The 12411-nt window shown below is 40.2% G+C and overlaps 1 long non-coding RNA gene across 2 annotated transcripts in view; it reads right to left on the minus strand.

Moving 5' to 3' along the window:
- Nucleotides 1-2642: 2642 nt before the first annotated feature.
- The window catches only part of LOC104857747, a 54254-nt gene continuing 44485 nt past the window's right edge, over nt 2643-12411 (minus strand). Inside the window, exons 1-4 of one of the 2 annotated variants that reach the window (XR_778942.2) lie at nt 9687-9763; nt 4965-5086; nt 4509-4617; nt 2643-2850 (exon numbers count right to left, since the gene is read on the minus strand). This is a non-coding gene — a long non-coding RNA (uncharacterized LOC104857747). Of the gene's footprint in view, nt 2851-4508; nt 4618-4964; nt 5087-9686; nt 9764-12411 lie in introns of those variants that run through there. The other variant, XR_004514583.1, reaches the window with a different exon arrangement.

Below are 12411 nucleotides of genomic sequence, written 5' to 3' on the forward strand. Positions count from 1 at the left end.
GCAAATGGTGGAAATATTTTTGTCTCTGCCTATATTTGGACCCTACTCTCCCTGCTGCTGTCCTTCCCTGGCCTGGCCTGGCCACAGGCATGGAGCTCATTTCCAGCAGCTGTGCTGTCTTCTCTGCATTTCTTGCCCTCGGCCCTGCTTCAGCCTGCACTTGCACTGCCAGCCTCTTATGAAGCCATCTGTAACGTCCGTTCCCCCTCTACCTCCACAAGCCTCCTTTTCGCTACCCCTCAGGATTCATCGCCTCATCTCTGTTAAGATAACCCCTCTGGTAAGTTCTCCGGTCAGTCTCTTAACTGTATTCCACTTCTTCCGAGAACGGCAGACTCTGTGAGTATCTTCCATGACACCAATATCCAAGGTCAGCCTGACAGCTCTAGATAACGTGCATCACCACCATAACCCTGCCACGAAGTCACCACTACACAGCCTCTTCCTGTGCTTCAGAAAGCTCTTCTCTTAAATTAAACCACACCAATTGCTCCCTAAGATGTGGGTCTAGAGTAGAAGTCTTATCACATATTTGGCCTCCCTATTCTTCCCATAATTCCCTGAGAAAACATCGCGACCACATAATTCCTTGTTGTGGTTTATATAGAGAATGTCCCCCAAAGCCTCCTGCAGTCATAGTCAAGGCTTTTGAAAGGTGACTGGATTACCAGGAGCAGACAGCTCACTTGCTGTTGGGAGGTGGGTTCTGGTCAGAAGAGGGGGTCGCTGGGGTGTGGCCTGCATGGTGTATCTCCCTCCCCTTCTCTCTCTGTTCTGACTACCATGACCTGAGAGGTTGTCCTCTGCCCACCCCCTGCCTGCCTTGGAGCCAGTGAAAGAGCTAAACTGCGAGCCCAAATATGCCTTTCAAATTGTGGATGCCATGTCTCAGCAGTGGGAGGGTGACTAAGACATTCCTCTTCCTCTCCTGGGGGAACTTTGTCTACAATGTGCCCTACTTCTTCTGTAGAAAAGCCACACATCTCAGCCTTTATAGCAAAGAGTTATGCTTTCCTTACAATGAGAAAAAACACTGTGACTTAAATCAGGTATGTGAGGGTTTTATGAAGAAATTAGACCAGGTAAAGGCCTTTCAAGAACTAGAAAAGACAGGTTCCACAGCCTGCCTTGAAAGTGCAATGACCCAAGTTCGATTCCCAGTACCAAAAAAAAGGAACTATAAAAGACAAAAATTAAGTAGTTGAGTACCTTCAAAGTGTTATTATCTCTTTTCTCCAGTTTTAGAACTCAAGAAAACACTCACAGTTTGGCACCTAAGCTGATGATAGAAGAAAGCTTCTGCTGTCAGGACAAAATTATTTGTGAGAAATATTATGAGCGCATGAATCACTTACAAAAGCTCATAATTCAGGAGCAAGACACAGTATAAATAAATTAGTTTTTTATGACACCACAAAATTAGGTAATTGTTCATCATTTATCCTACTAACCCATTTCAGTTATGCCTTAGGTGACCTCTGTTGGCTAAACATAAAGAATGAAAGAAAGTTCAAAAACTGAGTTATAATGTATATACCAAATTTAGCATTTGAACACAGAAATTGATTCATAGCAAAAATCCATCCTACTTTGCAACCATCTGTAAAATGAATCATTAGGAGCTCTCAGACATTTAATGAATTATATGTTATAAGAAACAATTTAAAATAATGAAGTCCAGCTTCTTTCAATTCTAACAACATTATCCCCACAAGAAAAAATTAATTCTTAATATTCATTATATTCTGTATATCTTGGACGCAGTGATTCCCTACTCACATTTATAAGTTTTCCATGTGTCTCTTCCCGCTTTATTTTCATTCTGTATGTTAGACTAAAATGAATAATGTATGTACAAGATAGCTTTCAATAAAACTAGGATCCTATTATCATATTCACCCATTTGCATTGGAATGCCAAAAAAGCGATCTTCCCTGCCTAATCAGTAGTTCTCACATCGTGTTTACTACGTGTGCAGCTCAGTTGCAGGGCTAGAAACAACTGACACACGGTGAGTGCTATTTAGTTACAGGAATAAGAGATATGTTTTTAAATATTTTAATGTAAAAGACTGATGCGTGAGATGCCCTAGAGGTGGATATTCTGGAGACGCTGGCTCAGTGCTCAGGTGCAGAGCAGCGGGTGTGGACCAGGGGCTCTGTGGATGAGGTCCCATGGGTCCAGGTTCCTTTCCAGTTCTGCAATGAATGCATAGAAGGAAGTAGGGTCACCACACATCTCCGGTCTATTTGTTTATTAGGTGGGATATTAATACTCCTCAGGGCTGATGAGAGGAGTCAGTGCGGGCCCCTGATAAAGTTTATCAGAGGAAGTAGCACAGGTTTTCGTGTTTGCCTCCAAAGCCCTTGTGCAGTTAAGTTGCCCTCGCTGCCTGCCCCAGAAGCTTCAGTGCTTCTCTGAATTTGCTCATTGTCTCTGAGAGCGCTATGTAGTTCATCCATTTTAAATATGGGTCTCATTATATAGAGACTGAGCAAAAGCCTGACCAGAAAAAGCAGGACAGATGGCACTACAGAGAATCGGTTGGGTTGTGATTAAGTAGCGGCTCCAGAATCACAAATGTGGAAAGTATGTCTATGTGACAGAACAATATAGTAACCACACATGTGATTTTTTTCTGTATCTCATTTTATGTGCCTGTATGGGTTAAAAACTTTAATGTGTTAAAACATTTCAGATGATGAATTTAAATTTCTTTTGCCCTTTCTTCTGCATGTTTTATGTGGAAGCTGTTCATTTCTGTTTTTCCCATCTGGAGAGTTGGTGGATTTAGCAAGCAAATTTGGTTTCTTGAAACTCCTTGTTCTTGTGTCATTTAATCACCTAAAACTGTCAGAAAAAACAGATTATTACATAAAAAAGATCTAGAGCCTTTAAGATAATAATAGTTAATCAAGTTAAAAATTACTTAACTTGCTAGCATATATAACTTTTTTAACCGATTCCCTTGTAAAATTATAGACAAATATTTGCTTCAATTGCACAAAAGTTCACCTTAATAAAATCAAATCCAGTTGAAAACAAAGATCCAGAATCCAGAGCCCAGAATAACAGCTACTATTGCCATCTGAGAATGCTAACACTTTTTTCCACAAAGAGGTGGTTTACCACCCACCGTTTGACTTTATGCACACAATTCTAGCAAGCTCCTTTAAAATTAAAAGTAAAGTGAAATAAATGCATTTTTACTGAGTTTCATGAATTTGGAGAATACGGGTATTTGTTCATTATATTTGAGGTCAATAAGCGCGGGGGAATTAAAAATATCTAGAAGAAAGGTCTTAAAAGATGCACTTTTAACTGGACAGAACTCAATTCTGAGAAGTGAGTTTACAAAGGGAGAAATTTTAATTTTTATAGACTCTCATATTCTTTGTATTATCTTCAAAATATTGCATTTGTAATGTTTTAAGGAAAAGTAGTTCCTTGGGCAAGTAACATCACAAAACGTAACAGCCTACATTTGAAGGTTCTTCCTCCAAATTTTCTCTTCTCAGAAAATGGAACCACCTTTAGTCCTTCTGCTTAGACACAAAACCCAAGATTGCACTCATTTCCTTTTTTCTTTACACAGCACTTCCAGCCCAGCTACCACATCTGTTGGCTGTACTCCCAGCATGTCCCTGAATCCACGCAGCTTTCGTCCACCCCATGGTCCCCAGCCTATCCAGGCAGTTCTATATTTCCAGAAGAAAATATAAAGGCCTGCTGTGTCTGGTTTCTTCTAAGGACTCTCCTGGGCTGTACATGGCCACCGTCCTGCTGCCTTCCCATGGTGACCCCCGTCTCCGTGTCTACGTCCAAACGTTCTCTCCCCGCACCAGGACCTCATTTTACCTTAATCGCCCCCTTTAAAGACCCTGTTTCCAAATATGCTCATATTCTGAGGTACTGGGATGAGGATTTAAGAGTGTGAACTGGGGGGACACAACTCAGCCCAAAATATGTTATTTCCTCTGCCTGAACATTGCTTTCTCATGATGTCCGGAGTCTCTTCAGATCATCCCGCCCTCTGCTCCCATGTCATCTCCTCAGTGGCTTCCTCCTCCGCCAGTGCAAAGTAGCACAGAAGCACCCTTCAGTCTGTGCCTCCTTCTATTTTATTCTCTTCACAACCCCTCAGTCACTTTGTAGCACCACAAAATGTTTAAATTTTAATTGTTTCAGCACAAAGGCAAAAACTTGGATTTTTAATGTCCTCTTTATTGCCGTGCCTTCATTGCGTAAAACAGTACCAGGAATACCACAAATATGTACTCAGTGAATTGTTAGTATTTCGTGAGTGTTGTAAAGAGATATTCACGAGGCCTTTCTGACAACATGAAGTGCTGGCAAAAAAATTAAATGACATCTTGCATAGATCATGCACAAAAACAAGCACAAAAATATGCTATAGATGCCTATGATCACTAAAATCAATATTTGAAATCAACTATGTAACAACAAGTTTGATATAGTTATGTTTTCCCAAGGTTACTGTAGCTTACCACAGAGTCTGAGATACATGCGGTTTTCACGCGGGGTAAGGTTGCTCTCAGTGTCTAGAAGTGGATGCCACAGAGGCTGTTAGCATCATACAATTCGAAGTGTAGCTTCCTGCAACAAAAAGCAATTCAGCCTAAAACTTAAAACTGACTAGAAAGAATCATTAATTGACCCCGAATTAATCCGATACTGATTTTTGCATAAACTGTGGGTCATATATAATAAAATATGAATACATATTTTTAAATTCCTATTTCTTTGTTAATATCTACTCACATTACATTAAAATAAAAAATTAAAAAGATTTTTAAAATTCCTATTCCTAGTCAGTCCCAGATAAAATTGCAAATTAATGAACTTTATCTTAAGAAGGTTCTCATTTTCCCCTCTACTTCACTCTCCTTTAGATAATTCTCAATTTCTGTCCTGTGGGGCCTTAAAGGGTTTTAAAACTTTACCTGCTTGAGGTCCATAATGTCTCCCACTGGATACCCTGGGAAGCTATGTCTTCACCCAGGCTCGGCCTTAGATTGTCCTACAAGCTTTGCCACTTGCCTACATCAGCTCACATGCCAGGATGCTGGGAACAAACCAACAAAAAATTTCACACAGAAAAATAAAGTCTACATTTAATTTTCATCAATGAGATTTCACCAGGACACAATCAGAGAGATATTTAGACACAGTTCATGGTGAAATACTAGTACATTTTATTGACCCTCACATACAGGCAAACTTGACATGAGGTAGTTCTACCAGGCAGCATAGTGCTCCCACCCAAGAACATAATAGACCAGCCACACTTGAGCTGGCGGCGATACCTGGAATGTAAAAGAAAAGGATGGGAACCCAGAACCTCTGTGACCACTCACTGCATTCAGAAGAAACACCAAAATGACTAGAAATCTCAAACCTACATTTTATATGGAACAAGTAAGGAAACATAAAATGTACAGTAGAAGTGAACACTTAGAATAGATAAAATAACAGTCTCTAAATGCTTGGGCAATGACTACCAAAAAATCAGCAAAGAAATTTTTCCTTTCTTTAGAGGTTAAAAAAAACTGATAATCTTGAAGTTATAGGGTTGGTGCAATGGGCTAATTTGAGCTCAGTGTGGAAGAATTTTGTGACATGTTGGCAAAAAAAAAAAAGCTTTATCACATGTGTGTTTCTTATTACTAGAAATATGTGAATATAGACCATGATACTGCTTCTCAGGGACACTGACAAAAGGATTCAAATTTAGGGAAGAAAGAGACTAGAAAGCAGAACATGTCCTTCTAATTCTGGGATTAACAACCATCTCTGAAAAGAAAATGCATATGAAACAAAGTTTAGTTTTTCTTTTTATTTAAGGGTTACTAGAGATTATGAGATGCAATTAATTAATTACTAAGAGATAGGTCCCCAGTCCTACCACGTACAACTGTATCATCTATCCAAGAAAGTCTCTGGGCTCATTTTCCTCTTACTTAAAATTCAACTTTGAACTAAATAATCCCTGGGATTTCTTTCAGTTCTCAAACTTGTATGTTTTTTACTTGACATCATAGATAACGTTACTGGTATAAGACCCCGGAGACTTCCAAGAGTTATGAAAGAAAAGAGAGGCCCAGAAATCAAGGGAGAGAGATACCCCTGCCCTTCCAAAATCGTTCATCCATGTGTCACCACCGGCACTCAAAGGGTCGCAGAGCCGTGTCCTCATCCATCAGCGCCAGACCTCAGCTATCTTTTAGTGTTGATCACTCATGCGGTTTAGTCTGATGGAGTCAGAAAGCAGGACCGAGTGCATACGGGAGTGACTACAAGGGAAAAGAACCTTCTCACATTTGTTCTTTTCCTGTTGTTGTATTCTGCCCAAAGACCCACTACACTGCACCATCCAAAAATTGGATTTATTTGCCAGGCAAAGGTGCCTTTCTGAAAGACAACACCGGTGTCAAATCACCATGGTGATTAATCTGCTTAGAGCACTTGACTGTCTTCACTTCTAATCAGCGTGATGGTGAAACCACACCACAGCCAAGGCCAACACTGCAGCAAGTTGGCCACTGAAGTGGGAAAAGTCACAGTAAAGGCTCCTGTCTTTCCTGCTTCACTAGATGGGGGTGGATTTTCCTTGATCCAAATAAATCCGCCCCCTCAGTTCCTCTGCATATTTTATATGACACCCAACTATTGATTCAACATAGATTACAAAGACTAATTCTTCTAAATGCTAGGCTCTTGAGATTCTTTAACTAAAATTGTCTCCGTATCATCTGACACCTTATAAGCTATTTATACTCTTGAAAAGGACAAATTATATTTGTACTTTAACAATTTTCTCAATTTGGTGAAATAAACTCATTGTTCACATTTAGCCTTTTCCCCCTCAGAGAAAGCACACCGTTATTACTTGAATCAGTTACTTGTTGGCCGTTGTCTGCAATGACATCTGAGTCAAGTTGTTGGGGCAATAATCTACGGCTTCCCAGCCAGTGAGCGCTAGAGGTATTATTTCCCTGAGCCTGGGAACTCTCTCTGAGTCAGAAGATGTGCTGGATGCCTCCGATTGCTCCTCCACTCTGCCCAGGAGCTGTGCCCCATGGACCTGATCCGTGAGCTCCAGGACCTCTCACATCTAATTGGTTTTGTGCTAGACGAGGCTGGGGCAAACCCATTAAACCACTATGAAAAGACATGCTGACCCATACGCAGAACAGGACCTGGGAGAACTGCAGTTCCTGAGCACTGTACACAGAACCAATCAAAAAAGTGCTATCTTCAATTCTTCATTGATGTCTGGGGTGAAACCCAGCCAGCCTTGCATATGGCAGTTTAAGTCTGACGCCAGGCCAAGTGAGTTACCGATAGGAAACTGTCCCAAATGCCTACTTGCATGGGGAGGATGCCAGTCCAGTAACTACAGATAGAAAGAGCCCTGCTGCTGTGAGCCTTTGCACCAGGCCTGTCTCATTCTGTGAAGCGCACTTCTTTTCTACCTTCAATAAATTTAAGTCCTCGCTACCTTTCCTGCATGTTTTGTCCAAGTCTTTATGAAGTAAGTCACGAAACTGGAAAGAATTTCTTCAGGACCCAAAAGCTGATAACAGGTTCGCCTATAGCAGTGATGGTGAACATTTTAGAGACGAGTGCCCAAACTGCAACCTAAAACCCACTTATTTATCACAAAGCACCAACACTGTGATTAAACCTGAATACTGAGGTTTTAGTCTAAGGAAAAAAATGAAAAACCGCATATATGCACATGAACGTCTTTGGTCTTAAAAACAACACGTGTGCCCTAAGCTGGCCACCTCTGACCCAGAGGGAGCTCCGCAGGAGGCAGGAAGGAAGCTCAGCGCGAGGCTGAGGCAGGAAGGAAGCTCAGCGCGAGGCTGAGGCAGGCTTTCCCCGCCTCCCTCCCACAGCCTGCCTGGAGCTCTGCTGGGGGCTGCTAGCCTGGCTCTGCTCCTGCTCTTTTCCAGGGCGGTCAGAGCTCCCGTGCCTTGTGCACCAAAGGGCAAGGTGTGACAACAACCCCACTGTGACGACCCCAGGTTCCACTGCACTCTGCTCCTGTCATTTCAAAAAACATCCTGAAATTGCCCTTGGTAAATTTTTTCCCCACAGCCTGATCTTGTCAGATACTTAGGCACGTTTCAGTGGAAACATGAGATATGTAATATAATTCATCAGAGAATCTGCTTTGGGACTTCTTTATCCTTTTAAAAATTCTTTTACATTAAGCTCAGGTTTTTAATCAGTTAATTTCTTCTTCCAAACATCTTCTCTGGGTTATTTTGTTGTTCATTTTCAAATTTATTGAGAAGAGGAGCTTGTTATGCTATTTCATCGTTGGTCTTTAATAACAGTGATTATGCACCTTTTTCAGCATCTTGTTATTTGTCCAGTTTCTTTGACTTTCCGTGAAATTTGATTTTCCCATTGATTTGCAGAAAATTTTAGTGTTTGTTTACTTTTTGGTCCAAAACTTTTTGGTTCCTCATTTTTAAGGATTTAAAAATTTTAAAGTACTCTCCACTTTAGTATTTAGTTTAATTTTAAAAACATATGTGTCCTATAAAGTTTCCCTTTTTTGTTTGTTTGTTTGTTTTTGGTACCGGGGATTGAACTCGAGTCCTTGCGCTTGCAAGGCAGGCCACCGAACCGCTGAGCTAAATCTCCCACCCAAAAGTTTCCCTCTTTTAATTTCATGAGGATTTCTTTGTGGCCAAATATAGAATCAATTATTTTGTACTGTAATACTTGGAAAATATATATATTCTCTATTTAAGGAATGTATTCATTAAATACATCAAGTCTGCTAAAGAAACATTTATTGTCTGTCTAGTAAATATCTATTTCTGAAAGAGATTTAATTTTAAAATCTTTCATTATTGCTAACTTCTATAAGGCTTTTCTTGTATTTTTAATAGTTCTGACTATGTATTATCACTCTATTCTTTTGTAAAGGCAACTTGCTGATCATTACATCTTCATCAAATAATATTTGCATCATTAACAAGTATGGCCATACTGTTAGGATCTTTTAGCATTTAACTCCATTTGGTCTGGTATTCACACTGTTGTTCCAGTTCTTGTTTGTTTGTTTGTTGTTGTTGTTGTTTGGGTTTATTTTTGGTTTGTATCTCCAGAGATTGGACGCTTCTTTTGAACTTCCTTCTTTGTGAATTAGCATATCTGAACCTTGTTTTTCATCCCGTAATGCTCCCTGTGTTTTGATAGGTGCACTCTGTCCATTGTCCATTCACATTTAACTCAAGGCCTAACGTTAATTTTGCTCCTTTCACTGTGCTCCATTCTTTTCACCTTACCCCAGTTGTTTACTACTTATTTACATTGTCATTTTTCTATTTTTCTTCCCTTGATTTTGTTAGAGTGGTTAGACGTCTGCTCACTCTTCTTCCCCTCGTGTTAATTTAAAGGTTCTGGTGTATTTTTCCATTCCCTGAATGGTTATAGTCTCTTTCCCTGTTCTGTTAATCAAATCCATATGTCACTACGATCGTTTTTGGAAGCCGGATACTGACAACATTGCTATTTCCTTGCCACAGTGCTCCAGTTCTGCTTTCCTGACTACACAATATAACTATAACTAAAAAAGACTTGTACGTTATCCCCGTTCGTCGTTTCCCACGTACTCCTCCCAACTTTTGAGATTCCTCTACCTCTACTTGCTGGTCTGCACTTTCGACTTCCTGGAGTGACTCTTCTATTCAGAAGTCCAGCAGTCGCTGGATTATATTATCAGGCAGTTTTTCTTAAGCAAAGGGTAATAGTGAAAAAATATTTACTGAGGGTGTCATAATGCCACGTCTTCTTCCAAATGTTTTACGTGTAGAATTCTCTTAACGTTTTGTGACCATTCTATGAGACAAGCTCTATCATTTTTCCCATTGTTTGCTTTATAAATGAAGAAGGTGGCGAAGAAATGTTAACTACGAGCTAATGCCACACAGCTAACTTGGAACACTATCGGGAACTGACTCCAGGCTACTGCTCAGAGCCTGCTCGGATTTCTGAACTTCACTGTTGCCTGCCTGGCCGTGGCTCTGTGCCTTCATCTTTGTCCAGTTTAAGATGCTTGCTTGGGTTAGCTCGCTTAGTTATATCTTTTCTCTCGATTTTTATTCAGATGGCAAAGTTAGGTGCAAAAATAGTATCCCTGGCCTGAAGAGAAAATCAGAATCTGTTCACTGAGTGAGTAACTGAGATCCAGTTAGTTTGGATGAAAAGATCTACTTTTAGGCATGCCCTGATGGATAAGAGAAAGAAGCCTCCAGCTAGGAAGGGCAAGTTATCTATCCATGATATTTCCTTTCAGCCTGTGAATAGAACATCAATGTGTGTTAACATACAAAGTAAACTGAACACACCCACCCAACAATCTATGAAATCATTGCTCTCCTCGTAGTTAGTACACTCAGGAGCAAGGCTTGCCTCCTGCACAGGACAGGCTGGACATGCGTTTTCCCACCCAGTCCATGCTATGATTCCAGTGCTGCACTACCTGAAGAGAGGCTCAAGTGGACAGTACCACTGGATGCTGTTTGGGGCAAATCAGCAGCAAAGGTTTTTCTAGAATCAACAGGTGAAATGTAAATAATATTTTGGTATAATATGAGATGAAAATGAACCAAAACAGCAGAGTGGAAGGTGGCTAACTAAAACAACAGGCTATAAACAACTAAGCACACACAAACACATGCATTCGCAGATAAACATAGATAGACATAAAAACGATATGTATATGAGACGATTACATTTTGATTATACAATGCACATGAAAAACCAGGAAAACATACATTGCAGTTTAACGCAGTGTTTTAACATGGTGACAGGAGTGTTTTTTCATTTTCTCTTCTAATTCCAATGAGGCAAATTGTTTCTTGCATAAAATTCATTAATTTATACAAATGTGTATCTATAAATAAAAAGAGAGAGAAGAAAGAATGAGGAAAGCACAGGAAATCAAGGGAGAAGGTGAGAAGCAGCAGGAGGCTGGAAGGGTGGGAATGGGAGGAGGAAAGGGAGCAAAGAGACAGACGAAATGGAGCAGGAAACCCACGGGCCAGCAGGGAGGACAGTGAGAGTCAAAGCGAGGGACAACCGCGCTGAGGGGCTCGGTACAGAGGCAGGACATGGAACAGCCTCCGCTGTCTCCAGTTACCATGGAAGGAAAAGGCAATCCTAACCATCTGTGCTTGGCTTTCCACACAATGGACTATGGCAAGACAGGTTTTAAAAAGTAGACTCAATTTTGCAAAAGAAACCCAAAATATGGATTAATTATTTGTCTACAGATTACAGTACCTGTTTGTGTACATGTGCCAATTTGCCTAATAAAAATATCTGCAATATTGACAGTGAACCTGTGCTTTGTTTTATGATATCCATATTGTCAACAGTTTTAAATATTAATTTAAACTCCACAACTTTGAGCTACATAAAAGTTGTTTTTTCTGACTCTTTTTACTGACTGGGCCAACCTGACAAAACGGGCCTCCTGATACACTAATCCTTCCCTGCACTTAGTCGAGAGTAGGGAATCCTGAATGTGCCTATAGCAAAATAGGTTTTAAATGCATTCAAATCAGGTTGTTTTCCCCTATTTCAGAGGAGCTGCGACATTAGCCAACTCACGTTCAGAGTGTAGGCTTTCTGTTTATCCCTTCATCAGCCTATTGATGAGACTGTACATTGGTATCAGCCAATTTTATTTTGGATTTTATAACAGTATTTGAAGATTCCCAAGAACAAAGTGACAGTCACAAAACCAACCTAAGGATACAAATTATTGATATGGTAGCTATGAATGTTGTATGTGTATGCAATAGTCTCACTAAAGCCAAACCTTCTACCCCCAGTGCTTGGCCCTGGGACAGCAGGAGGAATCAGATTTCACGCCCTCTTTGCAAGATTTTCTCTTGAGTCTTTAAATTATGTCTATGTGACATGATATAAACCAAATGTCCTATTATTTTTGTTTGCTGCAAAAGAGTTATTTTTGGTTTTGTTATATAGATAAATACTGAGTCAACAAATAATGTTACCTTCAAAGAATTTTAGTTCTCTTTCAAGTTTATCATTATTTGTCAAAATAGATCAACATATTAAGATTTAACTCGGGGTTCTTTCTTTCTCTGTATACAAAATTCTTCCGAAGGTACTCAGCTAAATATGGTTCTAATGAAATGCTGGCAGAAACGTCATGAAGTAGCAAAACCTTCCAGGCATCTGAGATTCTGTTTTCCAGGAAGCATGAAGTATAAATAGTTGGAATGTATCATGGGATGAGGCATGTCCATGGCATGCTTATACAAACAGAAGAGACAACATTCCCAGCTTGCTAATATACCCGACCCCCAAAAGCACGTGGAATGGACCCAGCCC

This window comes from Fukomys damarensis, unplaced genomic scaffold, assembly GCF_012274545.1.
Source record: "Fukomys damarensis isolate Sample0158 unplaced genomic scaffold, DMR_v1.0_HiC HiC_scaffold_27, whole genome shotgun sequence".
NCBI classification, from domain to species: Eukaryota; Metazoa; Chordata; class Mammalia; order Rodentia; family Bathyergidae; genus Fukomys; species Fukomys damarensis.